Here is a 23,765-nt window from a genome sequence, read left to right as displayed (position 1 = left end):
CATTCCTTCTGGGCCTGGTTTACCCTGCAAACGTTTCACCTGCCGACCTGCAGCAACAACCACCTGCTCCTCACCTTCCTGCCTATTTAAAGGAAATTCCCCCCTTGGGAGAATTAGACCATTTAAGTACATCCCTCCCTGAATTGCTCTGTGTTCCAGCTGGCTTTAGTGTCCCTCAGCTTACACTGACCTTGCTGCATGTCCTGCAGACAGTACCACGGTGTGCTTGCTGTTGGGGGTGAGTTCGGGTGGTGACTGCCTGGGTGTGGAGCAGATGGAAGAGAGAAGGAATTGCACTGCCACGGAAGGAACTGGTGCTCTCTCATGCAGGCACTCAGTGTGAGAGTTGTATAAAACCAGCTTTTTTCTCAGCTGTGAGAGAGACTCAGATGAGGAAGTTCCATGTAAGGTTTAGCATCTCTATTCCTCTGAGTGCAGATCATCATCACAGAGATAGATCTGCTTGGTATGAAAGATGTTTATAATTTGAAGTTGTAATCAGTCAGCACAATGCTAATTAAGAATTGAGCCTTTCTTTTGTGGTCCCAACTGTCTTCATAACCAGAACCTCAGAGACTGAGGGATGGAGGCCAGAAACATTTTTCTGTGAAGTGGAACTTTTAGGCTTATGCTTTAGTAATGATGAAAATCAGGTTTAGCTACATTTCTATCCGCTTACATTCTTCAAACAACTGGTCTGACTTTACAGCACAACAATTTAAAAAAGGTCTCAGCAAGCAGGAGAGTCTCACTGTGTCCTTTATTAGGACAGTAACGTAAATAATTAATGATTGCTGAAAAAGAATTATGAATGAACTGGTGCATGTCTGTTTGAGAGCAAGAAGGATCTTGATGTATCTTTGGAGGCCACGTTTCTGGATTTTAATGAGGGCAAAGCAGAGAAAGGCTGTTAGAAGTGTATGAGATTTCAGTGAAATAAAAGCAGAGAGAGCTCTGGGTTAAGAGCAGGTAAACCAGATCCTTTTTTTTTTTTTTAATAAAGACATGTTCTGAAAGGAGCTGCAAGTAACTTCTAATCTGCCATCCATACAATTCTCAACAGTTGTAGCTGCATGAAACATGGCAGTTCAGGAAGACTGATATGGTCTTTGCCACTAAAATGCTTGTTATTAAGTGTCAAATGGAAGGGAAGGACTTGTAGAGGAATATAAAGATCATGCTTCTAGCTCTTGTGTCAATGCCTTTGGCTTGCTTATTCCGCAGAGGTGGAAAGAAGTGTTACTTCATTTGCTGTGTTTGCCCTCACTGTTGTCTTGTGCCGGGTATCTACAGAAGGTGGGAATTTCTGTGAGAAGCTAACTTCGGACCTAAATTCAAGTCTGAAAAGTTGCTGATAAGAAGGGAGAAATGCCTGGAGAAGCTAAGTGGGCCACTGGTCTGTTCAGCTGAAGAATCTGCATTTCACTTGTGCTACTCAAGCTAGAGCATGAACCTCTGAAACCTACTTGTGTCATCAAGTATTGCTTTTAGGGCACTGTCTGAGGTGAAATCAGTGTTGCTCCCACCTTTGCTCCTGGATGGGAACCAAGCCACAATAACACAGACCAAACCCAGCTAAGCACTTTTATAATTAATTTCATTTGGGACCAAAGGGGAAGCAACACAGAAATCCCAGTTCACCTGTCATCAGGCTGCCAGCTCATATTTTAGTCTTGATGCCTTCCTGAAGGTGGGCAAAAAAGCCCTTCTCACACTCTGTTACCTAAGAGAGAGGAGTTGGTCAACTGTGATACAGCAGTGCTTATGACACCTAAGGTGATTTTTAAAATCCAAATCCAGAGGAAAATTATTAAAGAACAAGCTTAATTTGACAGAGCTATGTCAATCTGCAGTTATGCTCAAGAGCTCATCCAGCTACCCATGATTTCTTCAATGCATCGGAGCAAACAGTACTTTAATGAAGATTTTCAATCTACATGTTTGAAACTTTAAAAACTGTTTTGTTTACCAAGCAGACCTGTTTTATAGTATAAAATGGACCATAAAAGATGTCTCTGCTATTGCATGTATTGTAATTTTAGGTTGAAAATAAGGTTTATTCTCTTTTTTTTCTTTTCCCTCTCCTTTCCTCTTCAGGAATGCCACAGTAAGAGAAAGACATGAAGTATCTGTAAAGGAATTCTGCTTTTGATCAAGCTGCTAAAAATGGATATGAACATTATTCTCTCCTTTGAGGTAAGTATTGACAGGGAGAAATAAAAGAAAACTTGACTTGTTTCACCTAGTGTTGCCTGTCACCACTGCTTTTTGTCAGGTATTTTAAAGTTATAGCATCTGTGTCTTGGTGAACTTTGTACTAGCAGTCTTAAATGGAAAAGTCCTAGAATTAGTCCTTTCATTTACAGGATTAGTCAGCTTTGTTCTGATATTCCAGTAGATATAAACAAATGTATAAAGGATGGGTGTTGTTGCAGGGTTAGCAATGGGTGGCTTCTGCACAGAGGAGCTTTTTGACCCAATGTCAGGCTTTTTTTCAAAGCATCAAAGAAACAGAAGCTGCTAAGCCTAATTTTCAAGAGCGAATACTTACACAGACTAACTGCAGATGCAGGAAATGAGTGAGATCCTGGGATGAAAAAAGAGCTTGCACCACAAATATGCAGGTACTGTTTCATGCATCCAAGCAGGTTTCTGAGTTCCTGCTCTCTGCAGCCTAGGGAAAAGCAGGGCCATTGCCAGCCTGAGTTGCAGGTGCATATTTATATTGCTTTTGTCAAGCATCACAGCCAGATCTTCACAGTTCCTACAGTAAGTTAGTAAAACCAAATATGTGACCTTAATTTAGGATCACAGGAAAATTCAAGTTGTAAGGAACCTCAGGAGATCATATAGTAAAGCCCTCTGCTCAGAATTTGGAGTAGTCAATGAAATTAGGTTGTTTTCACCCATTGGCCTTCTCAATCTATTGTACGTTCAGAACCATTAACAAAAGATGGATTTATATCTTGCCATATGAATTGAATGCACATGATAATAATGCAGATAGGAAATAACATGCTATAAAATTTGTCAGAAGGGAAAATGTTTTAATTGAAACAGGATTGTAAAGGAATAGTTTGTTTTTCTGAACCAAAAAGGAAACAGTAAGTCTCTAATGTATTCATTTCTTGCAATTGCAAATGAAACCTCTGCAGGTCAGCTAACACAGTGACATGCTGCCAGTATTTTCAACACGGGTTCCCTGCAAAAATTACCCCTTCCCAGGCATCTCTGGGGAATCTATTTATTTACTTCCTCATGTAAGCAAAATTGCTTTCTCATAATAAAGGGAAGGGAAGTGAACACATTGCTTATCCTGTCTGATACATGTTACTGAAACATTTCCTCTGAAGTATAAATATTTGTTCATGGGAAGACATAGTGACAATGTGAATAAAAATAAGCATCTTGTCAGGAAGCTTAGGGAGCAATGTCTCCCCTGGGCTCTGAAAATAAACACAAACCAAGCATCTCCCCTCCCCCCATCGTTATGTACTACCAGGCGGAATGTTTTGTGAGCCACAGGAATAACTACTTCAATTGTTTTGGCCAGGGAGGGTCATACAATGAAGGGGTTAAACCTGTCAGGAGAAAGATATTTTAGCATTCAGAACCTCATAGGAGGGTCACTGAAGTGAAGAGACACTTGGTTTACTTTGGATTTATGCTTATCTCAATGTGCTTTGAATTGATCCCTCAAAATTGGTAATTTAATAGCTTTAATAGTTACATTAGTAATTTAATGAGCCCCTTTCAGCACATCATCAAAGACAAACATATACTTTGTGAATAAAAATAGAAGTCATTTTATAGGTAATGCAGTTCCTGAAAGCCAGTCTGTCATATTTCATATATGCAAGTTGTGATTGTCGTGGTTTAACCCCAGCCAGGAACTAAGTACCATGTAGCTGCTTGCTTATGCACCCCAGCGGGGTGGGTAGGAGAGTCAGAAAAAGGTAAAACCCATGGGTGAGATAAGGACTCTTTAATGCTTTAAATAAAATATAATAATCATTGTAATGGGAAAGGAGACAACAAAAAGAGAGAGAAATAAAACCCCAGAAAGACAAATGATGCACAATACAGTTGCTGACCAAGGCCTAGCCCATCCCTGAGCAGCAATTGGCAGCTCCTGGCCAAATCCCCCTGGTTTATATACTGGGCATCATGCTTTATGGTATGGAATATCCCTTTGGCCAGTTTGGGCCCCCTGTCCTGGCCATGCTCCCCCTCAGCTTCTTGTGCACCTGCTCACTGGTGGAGCATGGGACACTGAAAAGTCCTCAGTTTAGAGTCAGCATTGCTAAGCAACACCTACAACATCAGAGTGCCATCAGCATTGTCAATAAATCCAAAACACAGCACTGTACCAACAACTAGAAAGAAAATTAACTCTACGCCAGCTGAAACCAGGACAGTGATGCTATGAATTATTTAATATGCACTAAAACTGATCTTAGCATCAAAAAGTGCTTAGTAAGGGAAATGGCACACCCTAGAACCCAAATATCTCTCTTTACCTGTGCTTCCAGTTTCAAGTCTGACTTCCCAACCTGATTTTCTGTCTCCAAATGAATTTCTAAATAACATGCATTGGTCATGTAGGTAAATTACAGAATAATGTTCTCAGAAACTTGCTGTTTCCACACCAGTTCCTGTTGCTTCTGTGATTTACTTCTCAGAGAACACATCTGCAGATCTGAACAAAAGCTAACTTGTGTATTGTTGTGTGCTTGAGGCAGAAAATGCTACACCTGTGGAAGGCATGTCTTTGTAGAGGTGTTATTTGCTCCTTAATATCCTGGTCACAGCTTATTTGCTTATGGGCTTTTGTGTCACTTGAGGCATTAGGAGACGAGTAGTAGTAAATTTAGCTCTCTGGGTAAAGAAGGTACTGCTTTCTGAGATTACTTTCTTCATGCTCAGTGGAATAAAATAGCTACATGTGTGATAGCCTCTACAGTGCAATCTGGTAATTTAATTTAGCTGACAATTCAGATTGGTAAAAACAAAATCCTGGACTGTGCAAACCCAGCAGAGGTGTGTGTGTGTAATGGGAACTTTCAGCAAAATCAAATGCAGCAGAGGAAATTTTGAATTTTAAAACGGCTTGAGCTAGTTCTTTGCAAGGTTATGATTGCTTGTGGATACAGATTAGAAATTTGGGGACCTGCCTTGTGTGTGTGGTTGGGGTGTGAGGGCAAGGGTAGTGTTGCTGTTTGTTCCTTTCGATCTTTGTGATTAAATTTATATTCTCTAGCACTGTTTATCAGACTGTTGAAATCTATGTTTTTAACTTTAAGCACCAAGGTACCCAATTTGTGATATAAAAGCAGATCTGATATTCCAGATCATTCTCTTGCCAACTGGAATTACGTGTCTCTCACACTTTTGGAAGCAAGGGCCTAGAACTCTCAAGATGAGGATTTGCAGCAATAAAAACAAGTCTGGTGACAGTACCTGAGCTTTAGCTACTTGCTTGTTTTCACCACTTTGTTGGTGATAAAATATGCTTCTACATGGGCTCCTACATGTGCTCAGCATGGGCAGGTGTTCCATTAATTGTCCTGAGTAAAAGGTAGTGTTTATACTTGAGGCGAATGTTATGGCTCCTGTGGCTATCAATGTTTCAGTTCTTGATTTATGGCCATTGTCAACACTTGAACCCCTTAAATTTGGCTCTTCTGTTTCAGAGACGTGTTTTTGACTGTCATGTGTGCTTATGACAGTAATGTAGATGATGGGTCACGAAATACAGAAGAAGGTTTCAAAAAACAGTTCCCAGTATTCTAAGGAAAATACCTGTGGGTCAAGCTGTTCTTGAGGCAATGGAGCTTTCTCCTCTGAATTTCTCCAGGGGTGAATTTGTTCTTTTAATCCTCCTTTCCTCGTGTATTTGCAACAGTGCCTCCCACTGGCAGCACCATAATTAAGGAACTCTCAACATTTCTCTTACAATAATGGTGCAGTAGTATTTTAACTGTAGATCTGAATTTCAGCTAATGTAAAACAGTTGGAATGGTGGAGAAATGTTTACCTTCTGTAACAGATACAGTTTGATGAAATTTTATTGGCAATTAAATAATTCATACTTTTTCCCTGCAAAAATATTTTGGTGATGAGATGTGGGAGGGATTCAGTTCTCTTGAGGATTTTATAATGCTACAAAATGCACCCTGCTTTAGCAATTTTGCCAATATGTATGGGAGTAAATAAGATGAATACCTGTGTAGTTCTTCCCTTCTACCATTACCAAGGAAAAGGACTCTTGCATGACTTGGAAAAGACTATAAAAGGATTCTTTAAAAAGAAAGCTCTACGTGCCTTGCTACTTTATTGAAAGAGAAAAAAACCCTGTTAGTAGAATTCATGATGCTTTGACAATATGACTTCCAAGCAATGAGAAATTTCAAGGCACTGGAATATTTTTGATTTTGTTAAAGCTCCCTGATGCCACTGCTAGTGGTTCTAGTTTGGTTTTAATTTTACAGAGGTAAATTCTGCTCCTGACATACTTAAATGCTGAAGTTATCAATATATGCGTAATTGGAAAGTGATGGTTTTTTCTCCATACTTTGCAAATTATGCAAACAAACTCCTTTAAGTTCTCTGATTTCTGCCTACTCTGCACGTAACAATGATACTCTAGCAGCTCCTGGAGTAGTATGTTCTGCACCCTCTGTAAAAACTGCAGATATGTGCAAGAAGTACGTGATTACATGGTCCATGGCTTTTGAATGGTAGCGTTAAAAAGAACAGAATCCTTCTTGGTAACTATTCCTAATAAACATAATTAAGGAAAGTCTCATCAAACAGCCTGGGGTGAAACATGAAAACTGTCTTCATTCCCTGCTTCTCAGACTTGGAATCACTTGTGTGCATTCCTCTGCAGTTTCTGCAATTAGCGTTATCCTTCAGCTACACCGTTTTGCTAGAATTTATAGCAAGTGTTTCAGAGGGAGATGGATATCCATCAGAACCAACCCTGGTTATTTTCTTTCTGCATATGATTTAAGGCCTTAATTCACTGAGGAAACAAAAAAGTGGTAACTAGATTTGCTTAGACACATTGAAGTAAACCACTAAAATATATGAACTGTGTTTGGACAGGAAAAACTTTGTGTTGATACAATCCAGTCTAACCCACTGAATTTGTCGTGTTGCAAAAGTGCAGTCTTTGCAAGCAATCTTTGCTGGTGTAACTAAATCATGTAATTAAACTGGTGTAATTAGTTGTAAGAGGCACAAGGTCTTACTTTCTTGGAAAAGCGTTCTCTTTCACAAAATGAATGGTTCCAAGGTATAAAATATGCAGAATGTAACAGGAGTTTCAGACTTTGAATTTTGATCTTGAGTGAGTAAAACCATAGTGTTGGTACTGTTCAAACTTAAGGAAGAATTGTACTGTAATCTTGAGGAAGATTGTAATCCAAATCAGTACATTCTTTGGACAACCTAATGAAAAAAATATTTAAGTTACAGGTGCTTTGTTCATTTCCATTTCACTTCAGCTACTTTAAGTTATACATCTTCATCTTTTTAAGACAGGCATGTTGCAACTAAGTCTATGGATTTCTTTCTTCTTGAATTACCACCTGAATTGAAGCCCAGAGGAGTCACTGAATTCTTTTCCCCAGCAGTTTCAGTAGGATTTATATCAGGCTCTTAAACCGTAATTAGGGTGTTTTACTTTCATGTCTACCTTACTATGGGACAGAGGTGCAGAAGAGCAAGTTGCAGTTAATAAGGCTATTTTTCTAAGATTAATGATGATGAGATTAAGCTGCCCTTGATTCTCCTATTTAATCCTGCTCTTTTGGTTTGACACCCTATAAAGATCAGGATATGGCTGTTGGCTGCTGTTCTTGTATATAAGCAGTAATTCAGGGACCAATAACACTTGGCTTTGGCAACTGTGAAAAAGGCGAGAGAATCCACTTTGCTTCTCTTCCCCTCACCACTCCTACCCTGTATCTTCTAGTTGCTGTAACTAGAGATCTGTGTTCTAGGCCTGTCCTCAGGATCTCTTTATTGCACCAGTATAAGCAAGTCAGCAGGGATGGCATATTGTTGCAGAGATCTCTATTTGTGTGTTATTCCTGTCAAATTTATGCAATCTTTGACCAACATTACAGCTTCTCAAATTTGGTCTACATTTTGTATCCTTCTGCATATAAAGCTATGGGTGATTTATGCAAGCCTCAAAAGGCAGGCAGAGCATTTTTAATGCTTGAAGAATAAGGGCTGATCCATTTATATATGGTTTTTGAAGCTCAATAGCTCGGATCAAGAGTGAGAAGCAAAGACTGCATTTGCCATTGAAAACCTCCTGTAGTTGTAGTGTAAAGATGTTCCAAGTCTCTTTGAAACTCAGTATTTAGAGACAAGTGAATTTTGACTCATCTACACAGAGGAGAGATGGACACTGACAGCTAGCCAGAAGGTCAGACAGACAGAAAATCTTCCCCTGCTGACTGTTTGCTATGACTCTCATTTCATTCCACAAAGAAGTTCTTTCCATTCCATTAACATCTGATTAGATGGCAGAAACACTTTAAGAAACTGAACAGTTATGCAGGTGCCAGCACTATTGCTTCCAGATTCATTCCCTTGCCAAACAGCAAAATGTCACACAGTCAAGAAGAAATCCTACTAGTCAGTTTGTCCTCTTTAGCTCTTGATTGGAACTGTTTTTATAAGCTGATTGAATCTTTCTTAAACATGTAGTTCTGAGGATCTGGAAGCATGGAATAAAGCAAACACAAGCTGTTGCAAAATTATTATATTAGAGAAGATTACACATTTAATACAAAACTCTGCCATAGAACAAATTCTTAATACAGCCTTGTCCTCTCTGGGTTGTGAATGCAGCGAGCCATAACTCTACCACTTCTTCCCTTGGGAGACTCTTACATAACTGCTCAGCTGTTTCTCTTGCTGTTCTTCTTATTAAGCCAAAATTTTGTTTTGCTTAATTGTATTCTGGTACACCTAACTTTGCAAACTGGGACTGTTCAAGTGAATCCACTCCCTTTTAAGACCAGACTACACAGCCTGTAGGAAGACAAGTGCAGCATCAAAGACAATATCAGAGTTTTGTAAGGCTTCATGAGAGGCTCTGACAGCACAAGTGAACGTACCTGGCTCAGCTGAGCGCCCTTCCAGCAACACAGATCAGCCCTATCCTGGGCTGTGTTAGGATGAGTGCAGCCAGGAGGTCAATGGCAGGGATTATTCCCCTTTACTCGGCACTTGGGAGGCAGCTCCTGAAGAGCTGTGCTCAGCTTCAGCCTTCACTTATTGAAGAGAGATTGACCAACTGAGGAGAGTGCAAGGAAAGGCCACTAATATGGTTGGGGACTGAAACACGAGATGTGCACAGACACTGAGGGAGCTGCTTATCTGGCCTGGAGAAGAGAAGGCTAAAAGGGTTTCTAATTACTATCTCAGGTACCTGACAGGGGGTTATAGGGGAAACTAGATCTTCTCACAGTTGTGCAGCAAAAAGAGGAGAGGCAGCAATCAGAAGTAGCAGCAAGGCAGGTGTAAAGAAAAACATTTTCTCAGTGGTTGTAAAAAAGCCCATTTTCTTAGTGTGGGACTAAGCAGTGGAACAGACGGGTTGCAGATTGTGGAATGACCATCGTTGACCTGATCAAGCTTTGAAATTAGCTGTGCATTGAGGAGATTTGACTAGATGACCTCCAGAGGACCCTTCTCACCTAAACTGTGATTCTGTTGTGGGGTGAGGTGGAGGGAAGCAGGGTCTTGTAGCTTAAGTATGGAAGCAAGGAGATGCAAAAGCCCATATCCTACACATGAATAGACTGAAAACTAAAGTATTGCTGAAATACAACCCTCTGAAAAATAGTAGATATCTAATTTTTATTCTAAGTTATAAGTATTGGCATTTCCCTTCTCTAGATAGTCCCTTTCCTGTTTACTCAGCTGTTTAAAATGTATGCCTATATTAAGCCTTCCATATCCCCCTTCTAGTGAGAAAGAATGGCAAAAGAAATAAGAAAAAATGGCAAAAGAAATAAGGCAAAAAACTGGTGCCATATATCATTCACAGAATGCTCTAATAAAATCTGGTGCACTGCAGGCTTCTTAAGCGATGATGGTCTTGCACTATATTTAGCATTCAATGAATAACTGAAAAAAAAATAACAAATAAATGCATAGTGATCTGTGTTATCCAATGCACACAGTGAAGGTATCATTGTATATGTTACATGTCTTCATCTCTGAGAATTAAGACAATTGTGTGGGATCATAGGAAAAGGGATGCAACTGGCCTAATCAATTTGCATAGCTGGCTGAGAGTACATGCTGACATCACCTAGTAGAACCACCTTACGTCAAACTCTAAATTCTGCCCGTATTATACCAAAGAGTAAAAAGGACTGGGTACAATGTACAATAGTTTTGAAAAGAAAGCTAGTTGTGAATGCATAAGGATTTGGCATGGGTACATTGTAGCCCTGAATGGAAACCTATTAATGAAAAAAAATGCATTGATAGGAAATGGATTGAATTTTATTTCAGTGTGTATAGAATATGTATTTACATAGTTTTTTTCAAGGCATTTATTCGCTTTATGAATTTTTTATGGGTAAAATCTAATGAAATATATCCTAATCCATTACAGAAGCAGTTAGAAATTATTTTGATCTACCCGCATCATTAAAGCCTCTAAGTGTAATTGTGGGGAAAAAGTAGACTTCAATGACAGGAGCTGGGTAATTCTGGTATTTTAATTCACATGCTGCCAGTTGGCTGAGACTACGTATATCACAGACAATGGGTGGATGGTGAAGTCCATAACTGAAGTACCATGGCTCCTTATTTTGGTTGTACTTCATTCACTCATGTTCTTTTTGTATTGTTGAAAGCAGATTTCATGGGCTGTAGAGAGCACCTTCTGTCCCTGTGAGATTGCCATACGCAATGTGGAGCCCATACGGGACAATTTAACTTACTTTGTTTTACTTAATTAATTGTGCATTTAAATTTAAATTTAAATTTAAACAATCTTTTCATCTAAACGTGCTCCTAAAGTCTTCTAATATGAAAGGCTCTTGCATTCAAGGATAAGGGAGAGAGAGGAACTCTAGTTTGCCCTGTACTGTTGAGTTTTTGTTTTGGACTGTCCCAGGCATCCTCTGCAATGTCAGACCTTTCATTGCACACTCAAGCTCTGTCCTGTAACTGTCCCTGCTGACTCTTGTTGGTGTAACTTGCCTTGGGAAACTGCATTTATCCTTGGGTGTTAGTACCTAAAACAGAGGAGAAATAATATCAGTTGTCCTGAATTAAAAGCTTGAGTGGGTCCTCAGAGGGAGCAAGGAGCCGTGTCTCCAGTTTGTTTGGTTGGTTTTTGTTGTTGGTTTTTTTTTAAGCAGACCATACCTAGATCTCTAGTCCAGGGAAGAACCCCTTCCTTCCACGTGGCCCATGGGTCTGGGATGTAGACTTTCTCAGAAGGCTGCTAAACAGAAATATAAAAACTAAACCCCAGAGTTACCATGCGTAGAATATCCTTCTGCAGATAGAGCAGACTGAGATAATGATGGGGTGGTAAGAAGCATGGGCTGGTCCACTTCCTCCCCTTCCAGAAGAGTTTTGTCGAAGTAGCTGAAGTAAGTGCTTGTAAGTCTCTTCTTCCTGCACCTCCTGTTATCCTTGACTGGTATTTTTTCAACCTGTCTACTCCTGAGCCTTTCCCTATTGTCGTGGGAGTGCAGAGGATGGAAGGGCCTGAGGGCATTGAGCTCCAGCGTTTCTGAGCTGGTAGAAAGCTCCCTGAGGAGTTCTACTAACACTGCGTGTCGGAGCAGCCTCTGAAGTTATACTAACTCTCCAGATCCCGGAGTAGAAAGGTTATTTGTAAATTCAGTCACAGTTTATGCACAACTGATGCTCTCTCCTGATGTTTTTTAATCATGTGAGAATTATAGTCTCAAAACCAAAAGGTTAATTTAGCCCCAGAGTAACAAATAATATGTTGGAGCATATGGGGATGTACATTTTACGTTTACTTCCAAACGCGTTCTGTAATTTAGCAAAACCAAAATAGTTCTAAGTAAGTAGAATTCTCCGTGGGTGTGAACGCATTTTTTAATTATTAGTTTATTCTTTTTTAATCCAGTCCTTCTCTCAGCTGTGTGATAGTGTTAAAAGCGCATAGCGGAGCTGCAGTGATGGAGCACGCTTGGCAGCCCATAAACATGTTTTGGAAAGCTGTATCGACTTGGCAAACAGGGACTCCAGTTAAATGGTCCAATGCCATGTCCTCTAGGATTGCCTGCAAAGACAGAACTTATTCCCTTCTCCCTTCCCCTCTAGCTGTTATTCCCCCCTGAAAACAAAGAAATTAAAATGAAAAATCCAAGCTGGCTACCTGGGATACTTAAACATCTAATTGAGTAAAACTTTACCATTCATGTATTTTTAATGCTTATGCAAAGTCAGTGGGAATACTTGTGGTTTATTACTGTGCTTTCTTGTACCACAGTCTAGAGACTGTCGGTTACTCTGCAGCCCCTGTTAGAGATTCATTCTAACCACTTCTCAAGGTGTCACTCATGTTTATGGTCAGAACTCAACTGTTTGTTTGAAAAGTTTGGAAAACGTAAATACGATTGCGTGTCAGAGAGCAGAGAGCTTCTAGCTGTCCTGGGGTTTTATTTTATACTTTGCCAGAAAAGCTGACACCTGAATTCTATAAGAAGTTTTACGTTTGTGGTGGGAAAGCACTGAGTGGTAAGAGTTGCTGTAGATGGTCATTAAAATGGAAACAACTTCATAGCATGGAGCTATTTCCACAGCTGCAGAAGCCTTCAGGCTCTGGGTACCCTTTGATGGAACAGAAAAAGATAAAAACTTGAGACCTTTTCTTTATCCCCATCAAAAGCAAAGCTCTCTTTCTCTTTTTTCACTTTTCAACCACCTGACTAATCTTTGTCATTGCTGTATTCTGCTAAATTTACTGTTGTGCACTAAAAATAACACCTTTTTTTCTGCCCTCTTCCTTTATTTCTGTAGTAAAGCTCTGTAAAGAACTTGCAAGCAGATCTAAAGGTTTGTAGAGGTTTTATTTTTATTTTTTATTGCAGTCCAATACTTCTTGAGTCAGTACCGTGGCAAGTCTGGTTGCTTTGTATTGGCTTTCTCTCACATGATGCTCACTTACCTGTTCTGACAAACACTCAATGTTTGCAGCAGTGTTAGTCTGGGTGTTTTTAACAGAGGCATGGGTTCTAGCTGTGTGATTTGTCTTCAGAAACGGATCATTTCAACTGTAGAACAGAGGTACCAATAAGGAATTAAAAATTGCCATACTATAAAAGGAATACCTTTTGTATCACTCTGCTTTGTTCAGCCTCCTGAATTCAGCAGGATGAACCTGAGCCTTTTTGTTTTCCTAAAAGTTGTGTGTTGGAGAAACAAGTGAACAACTGGGGCTGTTGTTCTTGCATAGCATGAAAATTTTTAGCCCTCATTTGTGGAGAAAAAAAAAGTTCCCATAGATCCTGAAACTTAAATAATGGAAGGTAATTCTACTATGCATTTTAAATCTGTTGTCATTCATTTACTTTTTGTTGTCTGCATTGTCAAGTTGATTTTTTTTTTTATTGCAAGTAGGTAGTCTGAGTGAGAGTTATTATAGTTTCTGATGCATTTGTCTTTTCCATCCAAACTCTGTACAAAGCTAGTTACACTTAGTATTTGCTATGATGCATGTTGTTCTCTTGCTCCTAATAGCTGTCAGTGATATGAAGTTGCAAACTGTAATTTGTCCTGACATAGATGTACTCAACTGAAAATTTTTGCAGTCTGACCTGGTTAATGTAAGTTTGGCTTCCGGGTATTTGAAAAATGTAAGTAATTGACTATAACCAAATGCAGTTGGACGCTGTTAACCTGTTAATGGTACTGTTAACTATTATTATAAGTGGTATTTTTAAAAGAACTTTATAATGTTTGCCAGCAAAATACTGTGTTAATGCTATGAGACTATGCAATTTGTGAGTCCTGGTTGCTGTTAAGAGAATATTTTTTGAATAGTGACTATTTTTTTAATAGTCACAGCTATGTCAAAAAGTTCCCTCAGCTGCAGCCATTGCACCCATGCCCCTTACTGATCAGTGACATTTTTCTTCATGTCAAGTGGTAAAGGGAAGAGCCAGACTGCTGCAGGGAGTGTGGTCAGGGAGCCTGGCCTGGATTGTGAGTACTTTCCACAGTAACACTCAGGGCCTTGAGCTGTTTTCGCTGGTTTGAAAACACCAAGTCTAGATTGTCAATATAAGGGAAGGGGGGGATTGTGGTTTAATTGTTACGTGTTTGTTTTACACGAAGGGTTCAAACATTAGTGAAAATAGAGAAGTGATTTCAAAACATAACCACAGCACCTGCGCTAAGAAATCGCACGCCCAACTTAGGGCATTATCGAGGGAGGCCTTCGGAACCTTTGCATTGTGTATGTATACACGATGTTTACAGTGTCTATGTACAGAGAATGGGCGTGGGGGGTAGTATGGGTTTGGTTTTGGCTGGTTTCGTGCCTGAGCTTTTCCTGTGTGAGGCCGTGGCAGAAAGCCCCCGCCTGCCTGTGTCTGGACAGAGGACTGGGATGGGCCCGGGGCTGCCCCGCTGGGGCGGTGGGGCGGGATCGGGATGTGCCCCGGGACTGCCCCGCTGGGGCGGTGGGGCGGGATCGGGATGTGCCCCGGGGCTGCCCCGCTGGGGCGATGGGGCGGGATCGGGATGTGCCCCGGGGCTGCCCCGCTGGGGCGATGGGGCAGGGGGACGCTCCGCTCTCCTGCGGGCGCTGTGCGGGCGGGGGCGGCTCCATCCGCCGCCCCTTTACGCGCGGCTGCAGTTTCATGAATGAAATCCAATCGCCGCGCTAAAAATAGCCCGCGGGGCCGGGACGTCACGGCTCCGCCGGCCCCGAGCCAGCGCCGCGGGGCGGGACGAGCCGGCAGGGCCGGGCGGGGACCCCGCGCTCGCCGCGGGGCCGGGCGGGCGGAGCGGTGCCCGCGGCGATGCCGCCTCCCTGCCGAGCCGCGCCGGCTCCCGGCTCTGCCCCGCCGCCGTGAGGAGCAGCGGGCACGGGCAGCGGCGGCGGCTGCCGGCCCGTCCCGACCCCGGTGCAGCCCCGCCGCCCGCACCCCGGCTGCCGGGCGTCCCGCCCTCCCGGGTAGGTCCCGCGTCGCCCGGGCGCGATCGTGCTCCGACCCGCGGGTGTCGGGGCCGGGTCGGCTCCCATCGGCCCCGCAGGGGGCGGGTGCCGGCGCTATGCGCGTCCCGTTTGCCCGCAGGTGCGCTCCCACCTTGTCGGGAGAGACAGGAGGAGGAGGAGGAGTTGGCATCCTCCCCTCCCCCGAGGACAGAGAGGGCTGAGTCCTTGATGAAGCGGATCTGTCTGGCTTCCTCTTGCAGTGAGGCCACGAGGTGTAAGGCAAAAATAGAGGGGTACGATGTGTACGGGAAGCAGAAACCTACTGGCGCTTGGTACTTCTGAGTGTCATTTCCTAAAAGCCCGAAGGATTTCTTTTCCTCCCTTTTTTTCCCCCCCTTTCTTTCCCCCTGCCGTGTCTGTGGAGTCTGTTGTGAGTTGCTGTGACAACAGCAGGAGGCTGCTGGGGGGTCTTGCAGCACAGATTATCAGGTATCTGTGTCGGGACCTATTTGGGGGCCGTAGAAAGGGGTAGAGCCAAACAGTAGTAGACTTTTAATTTGTTTAGTCAACCTTTAGTGGCATCCAGCATCTAGAGCAAAGAGAAATCGGTCACTAGACGTATTGAGGCAGACTAGTCAGAGAGCTCTAAGTTGCTTTCTATTGGTCAAGGCACTACTCAGGCTTCTGAAGGAAGCAATATACTTGTTTAAAAAATGATAATAATAAAAGAAAGCCCTTGAGGCTCTGCATATGGTCACAGCAAGAGCAAGGAAGTGATGCCAGAATAGTCTCAATGACTTTGTTCATCCTCAGTTTGTGTACTATTTCAGGACACACAGCTGACTTGAAGCCAAATGTTCAGCTTGAGCTGTAATAGAAGCTGAGGTGGAAATAAGCTTGCTCAGTGTGCTTAAGGGGAGTTCTTTAACTACAGGTCTTTCTAGGTAAGAATAATGCATGTGGGGAGAACCCCACTGTTCTTAGGACTACATTGAAAACTTGTCATATGACTGCTCAGTGTAAGTAGCGACTGAATGGCACATATCTCAGTACAGGCTGTATTTCAGGACTGGTAATCACACTACATGGAAACAGAATGGCTTCATCTCTTTTCAGTATTTTCCTGATTTCCTTTCCCATTAGGCTATGCTTTTCTTTTCTATGCATGTTGGATCTGTACACAGGATTCTGTGTCTCAGATATACAGTGTATCTATCCGCTATTAACAGAAGAAAAAAAAATTGTGAGTTCAATATTTGTGCTAGGGTTCTTTATTTAAGTGACATAATACTTAAGGAGCATAAGATCTGGGACAGGCTCAGATACACAGAAGTATTTTTATCCAAGAAGAAATAAACATCAATTTTAGCTCCGGGGAGCTAAAACTGCCCTTTAAAACTCCAAGCCTCACAAATACTGTAGAGCATTAGGCTGAGAGGAAGAGCTGATCACTTGACCAGTAAATCCCAATGTTTGGTTCTTTGCTAATACATTTTATTTGCTGAAAGAATGCTTGAGTCCTACATCCAGATGTTGCCCTGTGCTGAAGGAGATGAAAGTACAGAGAAACCTTGAAGGAGGAGAAGCAAAGGAGCAACAGGTGTTTGATGTTCTCCTCCCCTGCTCCCATCTATTCTGCCAGAAGAGTACACAAACACTGTAGGGCAAAGTATGTGTTTGGGAGGGAGGGAAAGGCTGAGCTGTCCTTGCTGCACATGGCAGACATGTGGAATAGTTTGGAGCAAGACTAGTCAGACTGGTGTGAATGTACCCTTGGATCATTGATTGGGTTTCCATAAAAGAGCTCAAAAGCTTGTGCTGAAGGAGTGGATAGTGCCTCAGCTATAACTGGTGCAACCTGCAGTGCATGTGGTCATATCCCTTTGGTATCAGGGATAGGTTCATGAAATATAAGTGTATATTCCCTTTGGTTCCCATCCAACACCATTCTACTTTCTGTTTTCCTCTCCTTTCTGTCTGACATGAGACACAAGATAGCAATTTCTTTCTTCTTTTTAAAGTATGTTTTTGCAAGTGTGGCACTAGGCAATACAAGTAAACCCCACATCTTTGTGCCTCTTGCACTATTCAGGTAATGTTGCTGGATTTGCATTTGAGACATAAATGCAGGACTTGACCCATGATCTGAAAGTAGCATTTATCTGAAGTCTGACATCCTGAAGTATTTGCTATTCTAGTGAGTGTTTAAGTCTTTGGGGGATTTTACCTGCTGTCATTGTAAGTTCTCACTGTCCTTGGGTAATTTCCTTGTGGTAATAACCTCTGGGAATGAATAAAATCACATATAACATTTTTCTAACATGACTGATGAACTAAGAGGAAAATGCATGAGAAAAGTTCAAGAAATAAGAGCCTGATTCTCTATTTTGTAAAGAAAACAAGTACCGAAAGTGAATTCAACAGCTCTCTGTGTTAGAAGGTCACCAGTGTCTCTGGAATATTTTTCTTTGTAGCTCTAGCAAAACTTGATAAATATTTTCTTCACAGAAATGCACAAAAGTTGGGAGAATGCCTTATTGGGTGGTTGTTGTTGTTTTTCTTTCTGGACTGTTGGGAATGCTGCTCAGAATAATGTTGTTACCAGTCAGCATACAATGTCAACACCTGTCTTTATAAATGGGTGAAATCACCAACAACCTATTCTACAGTGTCAGTAGTTTAATACTGTACAAGTGTCTTAATTGCAAAAGAGTAAAATCAGAGATTTCATGGAGTTTATTACCATGAAACATAGTAGGGTTGAATCAGGCTTTTCCAGTGACCCTTCTTCCTTTGAGCTCAAGTTTTTTATATTATCCCAAATACTCCTGGGTATTGCAATCACTAAGGATTCAACCGCAGCCTGGCCCCAGTTGTGTTGATCCAAATACTAAAACAGGAGCCAGAGCATCTGATGTTTTATCTACATTAGTGGATTATTTGATGCAGTTGCAGGGGACCTGGGGATAAAAAAATTGTTGCTGAGGACCCAGTGTCCACACTGCACACAGTTCAGGGACAAAGGGTGTTACTTCAGATGGCCTTTAATCTAGTCCTATGGACTGAACACTTATTCATTAGTGGTGGGTGGCACACCTTTCACTTCAGATTCACCTGAAAGGAATTCAGTTTGTGCACTCTGTGGCTGCACCTGTTGTGAACAAAGCATGGAGCATTTGTTTCAAAAATGTGTTCTTGAGCTGAATTAAAATGCTCTTAAGCAGTGCACCCTCATTCTGCTCCTGCAGTATAATCTTTTCTTGCAGAAGGAGGACTAATCTAAGGACTGTGAACAATGGCATTTTATGGGTGGCTGCTTTATAGAGTGCCAGCTGTTTGGTGATGGTTATCGCCATCAGTGGGTATTGTCTGTTCTTCAGGTACGTGGTTCTCTAATGTCAGGCACAGTTAAGTTCAGTTTGTGATGATATGAGAGATTCTGACCTATAGCAAGGCCAGATCTTGGTCACTCCTTAGTCCCTTGTGTCTGCTGGGATTATTATCACTGTTAAATGAAAGAGTAGTCAGTTGTAGCTGGGTGTATCTGGAGTCCTCACAAAATGCATCTGCGAAGCCAAAGTGTGAGCCTTAAATTGGTCTTGTACCAGCTGTGGGATATTTTCCTCTGTCCAGGGGTGGGTCCAGTATTTTCCACATCTTTGCACAGTGAAAGAAGAAGCAAAAGGAGGCACAAGGGGCTGTCCCGTGTTGTGGCTTGTTCTTGAGGTAGACTCTGAAAAATTGGTGAAAGGAAGAGTGACAGTGCAGGCCCTCCCACATTCATCCCAGATTCTCACACAGGAGGTCCTTGAATGTCTTTCACCTGCTATATGGATTAATTTCTAGGGAGATGATCTCATCACAAAGGATATCCCAAGGTATGTCACAGGTCAAAATAATATGTGAGCTTCTTAATGTAATCAGCTTGTTGATTTCTGCCCTTCAGGTCTTCAGAACTTGTAAAAATTTGACACAGTTCAAGTCTAATGCTGAACTCCATATTTGCATCTCTATTTGGTCTGATAGTCTGGGTATGTGTAACACAAAAACAGGTCCTTGTGGGCTTTGTGTTTTTTAAGGAGGCTCAAGAGAATCTGTTGTACCTAAAGTTGGATGTTTTCATGCTTGGCTATTGAGCTTCAGGGCAGTCTGTTTTATACACTGTGATGGGGAAAGAATTTGTGTTTTGCTTTATCTCTGATTTTTGTTCATCTAAGGAAGTGCTTATTCCTACTGACCAAAAGTTGTTCTGTCTACAGATGTAGGTCAGGCTTCATGAAGGGTCCTAATAACTAACCATTAGAGACAACAAATCTGGACTCAGACATGCAGACAAAGAGCAGAGTGACAGGCTCCTGATACTACAAACCAGGAATTCCCTGTCTCTACAGTTTCTACAAAGGTTGTGGTGATGATTTGACCGAGAAGTTTTCAGGTAAACTTAGAGGCATCTGTTCTGTCCTTCGACTTTTCATCTTTACCACAGGGGCTGCTCCTTTCATTTCTGTATGAGGCCATGGCCAGTTTTGTTCTTGCTTTAAAAGGTGAGGGATAGAGTGGGGACAGTGGGGACTAGCTGATTGAAGGCTTCTGAGAATCTTATTCTTCCAGCATGTAATACAGAGTAAGAGGTAGAGGCCAGGAATAAATCTGGTGCTTGTTGACCAAAAATTGATGCAAAAGAGGCTGGTTCAGGTAAGTCAAGTGGGGTCTCTCTTGATGGCAAGCTCAGTACTCACCTTCTCCAGCTGTATCAAATTTAGCAGCATTCTGTGGGATTTATTTCTTTGTTGATACTGGCCCCAAGCTATTCCATAACAGATGAAAAAGGGTAGAACCAGATTCTGCCCTTATGAAAGATATTAACCTGCATTCTCCTTTTGTGAGCAGCAGCATCCAGGGTTATCTCATTTATCAGTTCATGCAGTGAAAAAAAAAATCCTGTCAGCTACCACTCTCTTCTTACCCATCATAGATCCAAGGATCTTTCATTGTAGATCAGGTCAGCTTTGGAGTATAAGGGCTTTTCTCCATTCCCAGTCATTGGCTGTATCTGTTTTCTTTGGTCAATGGACCAGGTGTAGGGCAAGTGGGTGATAAATTCCAGAGTTAATCTTGAATTTCTTCCTCCCAAGTCTCTCTCTTCCTTTTCAGTCTTTCCATGTGAACTGCCAGGACTTTAAATAATGGCTATAGGGTGGTGCTGCTTCCTCCTGGATGAGAATCCAGCCTGATGTGCATCATGCCCACCTTTGTCCCATGGTGACTTGGTGATCTGATCCCACCTTGGATCTTATTATGCTTTGTCAGCTGCTGGTTCTTTGATGCTGATTTAGGAATAGTTTTTCTTTTTAAACCAGTCTCCCCATCTGCCCTCCTGTGATTTAGTAAAACACTAATATTAATGTATACCCTTGTAAAAAATGTTTTGTCATGGTCTTTCAGCAGCTGGTATAGCTTATCTGTTACTTGATACCACGTTGTGATTTATTTCACAAATATACTTGGTGGAGCCCTAAATTCAGTGATTAAATTGAGCCAAACCACAAAACAGCCTTTTGGCCCTTAACCTTTCCCCAGATCAGAGCTGTCTGTGAATTCTGTGCTCTTGCACAAGTGAACACTAAGTCCCCCTGCTTTGTCCCCTGGCATAGATGTGTTAATCCATTAAGATTCTGAAACAACACCTGGCAGGTTATATATTGAGAAGGAACATTTCACACGCTTGTTCTGGCTCTTGTGGTTTTTGGTCCCTTCCGAGGTGCTGGTGCCTTGGGACTCTGCAGTGTAAGGTAGTGATTTTAGTGGCTGAAGAACTTGGCGTTTTGCATCTCCTTTTCCAGTTTCCATGGTTGCAGGCAGTAATTTTGCAACTTGGGGATGGAGGTAAGGGTGTTGCGTAGTCTCATAAATTTTTTTGTATTCTTTTTGACGTGTTATTTCCTAATGGCTCTCTGAAGGAGTCATTCCAAAACTATACTAAAAAAATACATCTCTGGAATAGATTGAAATATGGAGTAGCTACAAATGCTCTTTCATATAGTTTCAGGGAGTGTGTCTTTTGGGGGTAAATGTTACTGTACTGGTGCCCTGAGTTTTTCAAATAGTTCCCACTCCCACCATTCATATTAATTCATGTTGGAGTTTGGTGTCTCTTTCCATTAGATTTCTCTAATAAAATGGTGACATTGTAATTGTGGTTGGCAACCCATTTGTTTAAAGGAGTTCCTGGTTTGCATGTTTAGTCAGATTACTTGAGACAGGTTGAATTTTTTTTTTTTTTCCCATGGAATAACTTAGAGAAAAACTCTACTGAGCAGGAAAGGTTCTTATATGCTGTCATTCTGAACTGTCATCTGAAGAGTTTGCTCTTAACAACTAAGTAAAATGCTTTCCTGGTTTCATGCTAAGGTGTGCTCTATCAGTCTTATGGGGCATGTTTAAGTGCAGAGCTAAGAAGTAAATGCCTGCAGGATCACCCCATAATTACTGATTAATCACTCTTAGTGATTTGTTTGTGGTGTTTTGCTGAAGAGAAAAGGGATGATAATTAGCTACTGCTCTTTGAAAAAAATCTTGACTATGTTTTTTATATTCTAAGTGATGATATAGAATATCTGGATGTTTCAAAGTGGATCCATAGGAGTGGATTTATGATCCTGCACAGGCAACTTGCTATTGGGTTTGGATCTTCATCCTCTTTCTTTCTAGCAGAGAAAAATGCAACTATAGCTTTAAATATAATGAACTGTATTTTTAACACAAGACAAGTTCATGATTAGGATCTGGTTATCTATTGTGTACTAATACACCTACTTTAATACAGAGAGTGAGAGAGATTGTGTTTGTCTGTTGTGTTTAATTCTGTGTACCAGGGGACTAGATAATGAAGTGATGTGCTTCATCTACAGATCTCTTGGAAAATTTCTCTAGAAAGGCAGTGTTTCATTACTGAGGCTGACTAGCCTGCATGCTATGGCAACCACAACTGTTTTTTAGTGATAATAATAACAACTCATTTAGCAATGAGGAAAAACTAAACTAAAAACCAAGCACCCTACAGCAATTTGAAGTGAAGCAACAGAGAAAGAAATCAGCAACCGTAACCATCTGCAAGCCATGTTTCAAAACACTAACCTTATACTTCTTTGGAAATAAATCAGGTTTATTTGGAATATTTTTAAAGTGCTATTCAGGTGAATGAATTAAATGGCTTTATGTTAGATCTTGAGTCTACTCACATCTCCTGATTTTTGGCTGTCATAGTCTTCCCTTCATCTGCAAACAATCACAGGTGACAATGTAAAAATAGAAACATCCTAAGAGATTTTTGAGATCCTGTGTTATTCTTACGGGTATCTTCTTTCATTTCCATCCGTCTGCTCATCTTTCTTTAGAACTGGATTAAGGAGCTGAATCCTGTGCTGCTTTCTTTTGGGAACAGCCATTTCTGATCAGACCTTTTCCTTAGTGGGTTTTCTGCTGCCCCTCATTTGATGGCCTTTCTGTCTTTCTCTGGCTTTTTTGGCAGTGCCCTCTCTGAGACTGGTCACGCTTCCAGTAACTTTCCTCTGAGCTTTACCCTACTTTCTTTTGTTGGTAAACTAAGCTATTGCAGGTTGTACGTTGGTTTTAGCAAGTTTTGCAGTGGTCTGGGAATGTTATGCCTTTTTTTTAATCTTTATGTGTGCTGGTTTGTTCTTGCCTAACCAGTTCAGTTTCTGTTCCAGTGTGCCTTCCCAGATTTTACCAGACTTTCAGAGCTCAAATCCAGTTGTTTCATTGTTGTCGATTTTTTATTTAAGTTTTGTAAATACATGTTTAGCATTTTAAATCAGTGTGATTATATAATAGGTTTTAACACAAGCTTAACTTAGAGGCTACGTTAAAAAAAAACAACTGTGGCTGTATTTTTTAGATATTGCACATATTCCTGGCTTTAATCATTCCAGTAGCCAGAAGGTTTCTGGCTACATTTGTAAGCATTTAATCAACTTGTTTTGCTAATTGTTTACACTGTAATTTGTTGTTAGCATCTGGTTTTATTTGAGTTGTCTACATATTTTTCCAGGCTTCTGTCTGTCAGTCTCTTCAGGAACTATTTCTGCTTTAATCCACTCCTGAAAAGTAGTAAACAGTATTAAAATGATCCGCATTTTTAATACATAGTTACACTATACATAATGGAGCGGATTTAAGAACTTTCCTTACCATATCCACAAAGCTCTAGTTTTGTTTTTATTCCCAGTTTATTTTAATCTCTGTCCTGTGCAGTATGGTCATGCTAAAAATGTCTTCATTAGGTTGCCATTGATCTACAGCAGTGCATTTGGGCATGCTGTGTCTGAGCCCTGTAATAACTTTGCTTTAATTAAGTTAGTAAGTATATCGGAAAATTTAAAAAGTCAATTAATTTCCAATTTTTTTTTTCATGTGTTCCTTTTGTAGGACTCTCAGATAACTGCATTGTTTTATGTAGTTACTTTTATTTAGCTTTGCCTGTTAATTTTAAACTGGCCTTGTTATCCTCTTGAAATTTTTTTTAAAATTCCAGACTTTGTACTTAATACATATT

At 41.1% G+C, this 23,765-nt stretch overlaps 1 protein-coding gene across 3 annotated transcripts in view; it reads left to right on the top strand.

Moving 5' to 3' along the window:
* The window catches only part of RHOBTB1 (Rho related BTB domain containing 1), a 56,110-nt gene that overhangs the window by 5,542 nt on the left and 26,803 nt on the right, over positions 1 to 23,765 (top strand). For 2 of the 3 annotated variants that reach the window (XM_027896460.1, XM_027896459.1), the window contains exon 2: positions 2,098 to 2,196. The gene's annotated coding sequence lies outside the window, so the exon portion shown is untranslated. Of the gene's footprint in view, positions 1 to 2,097; positions 2,197 to 15,151; positions 15,209 to 23,765 lie in introns of those variants that run through there. The other variant, XM_027896461.1, reaches the window with a different exon arrangement.

The sequence above is a fragment of the Empidonax traillii genome, unplaced genomic scaffold (assembly GCF_003031625.1).
Source record: "Empidonax traillii isolate 1590-97213 ecotype Southwest subspecies unplaced genomic scaffold, ASM303162v1 scaffold498:size1131258, whole genome shotgun sequence".
NCBI lineage: Eukaryota > Metazoa > Chordata > Aves > Passeriformes > Tyrannidae > Empidonax > Empidonax traillii.
This window is presented reverse-complemented; position numbering and strand designations above follow the sequence as displayed.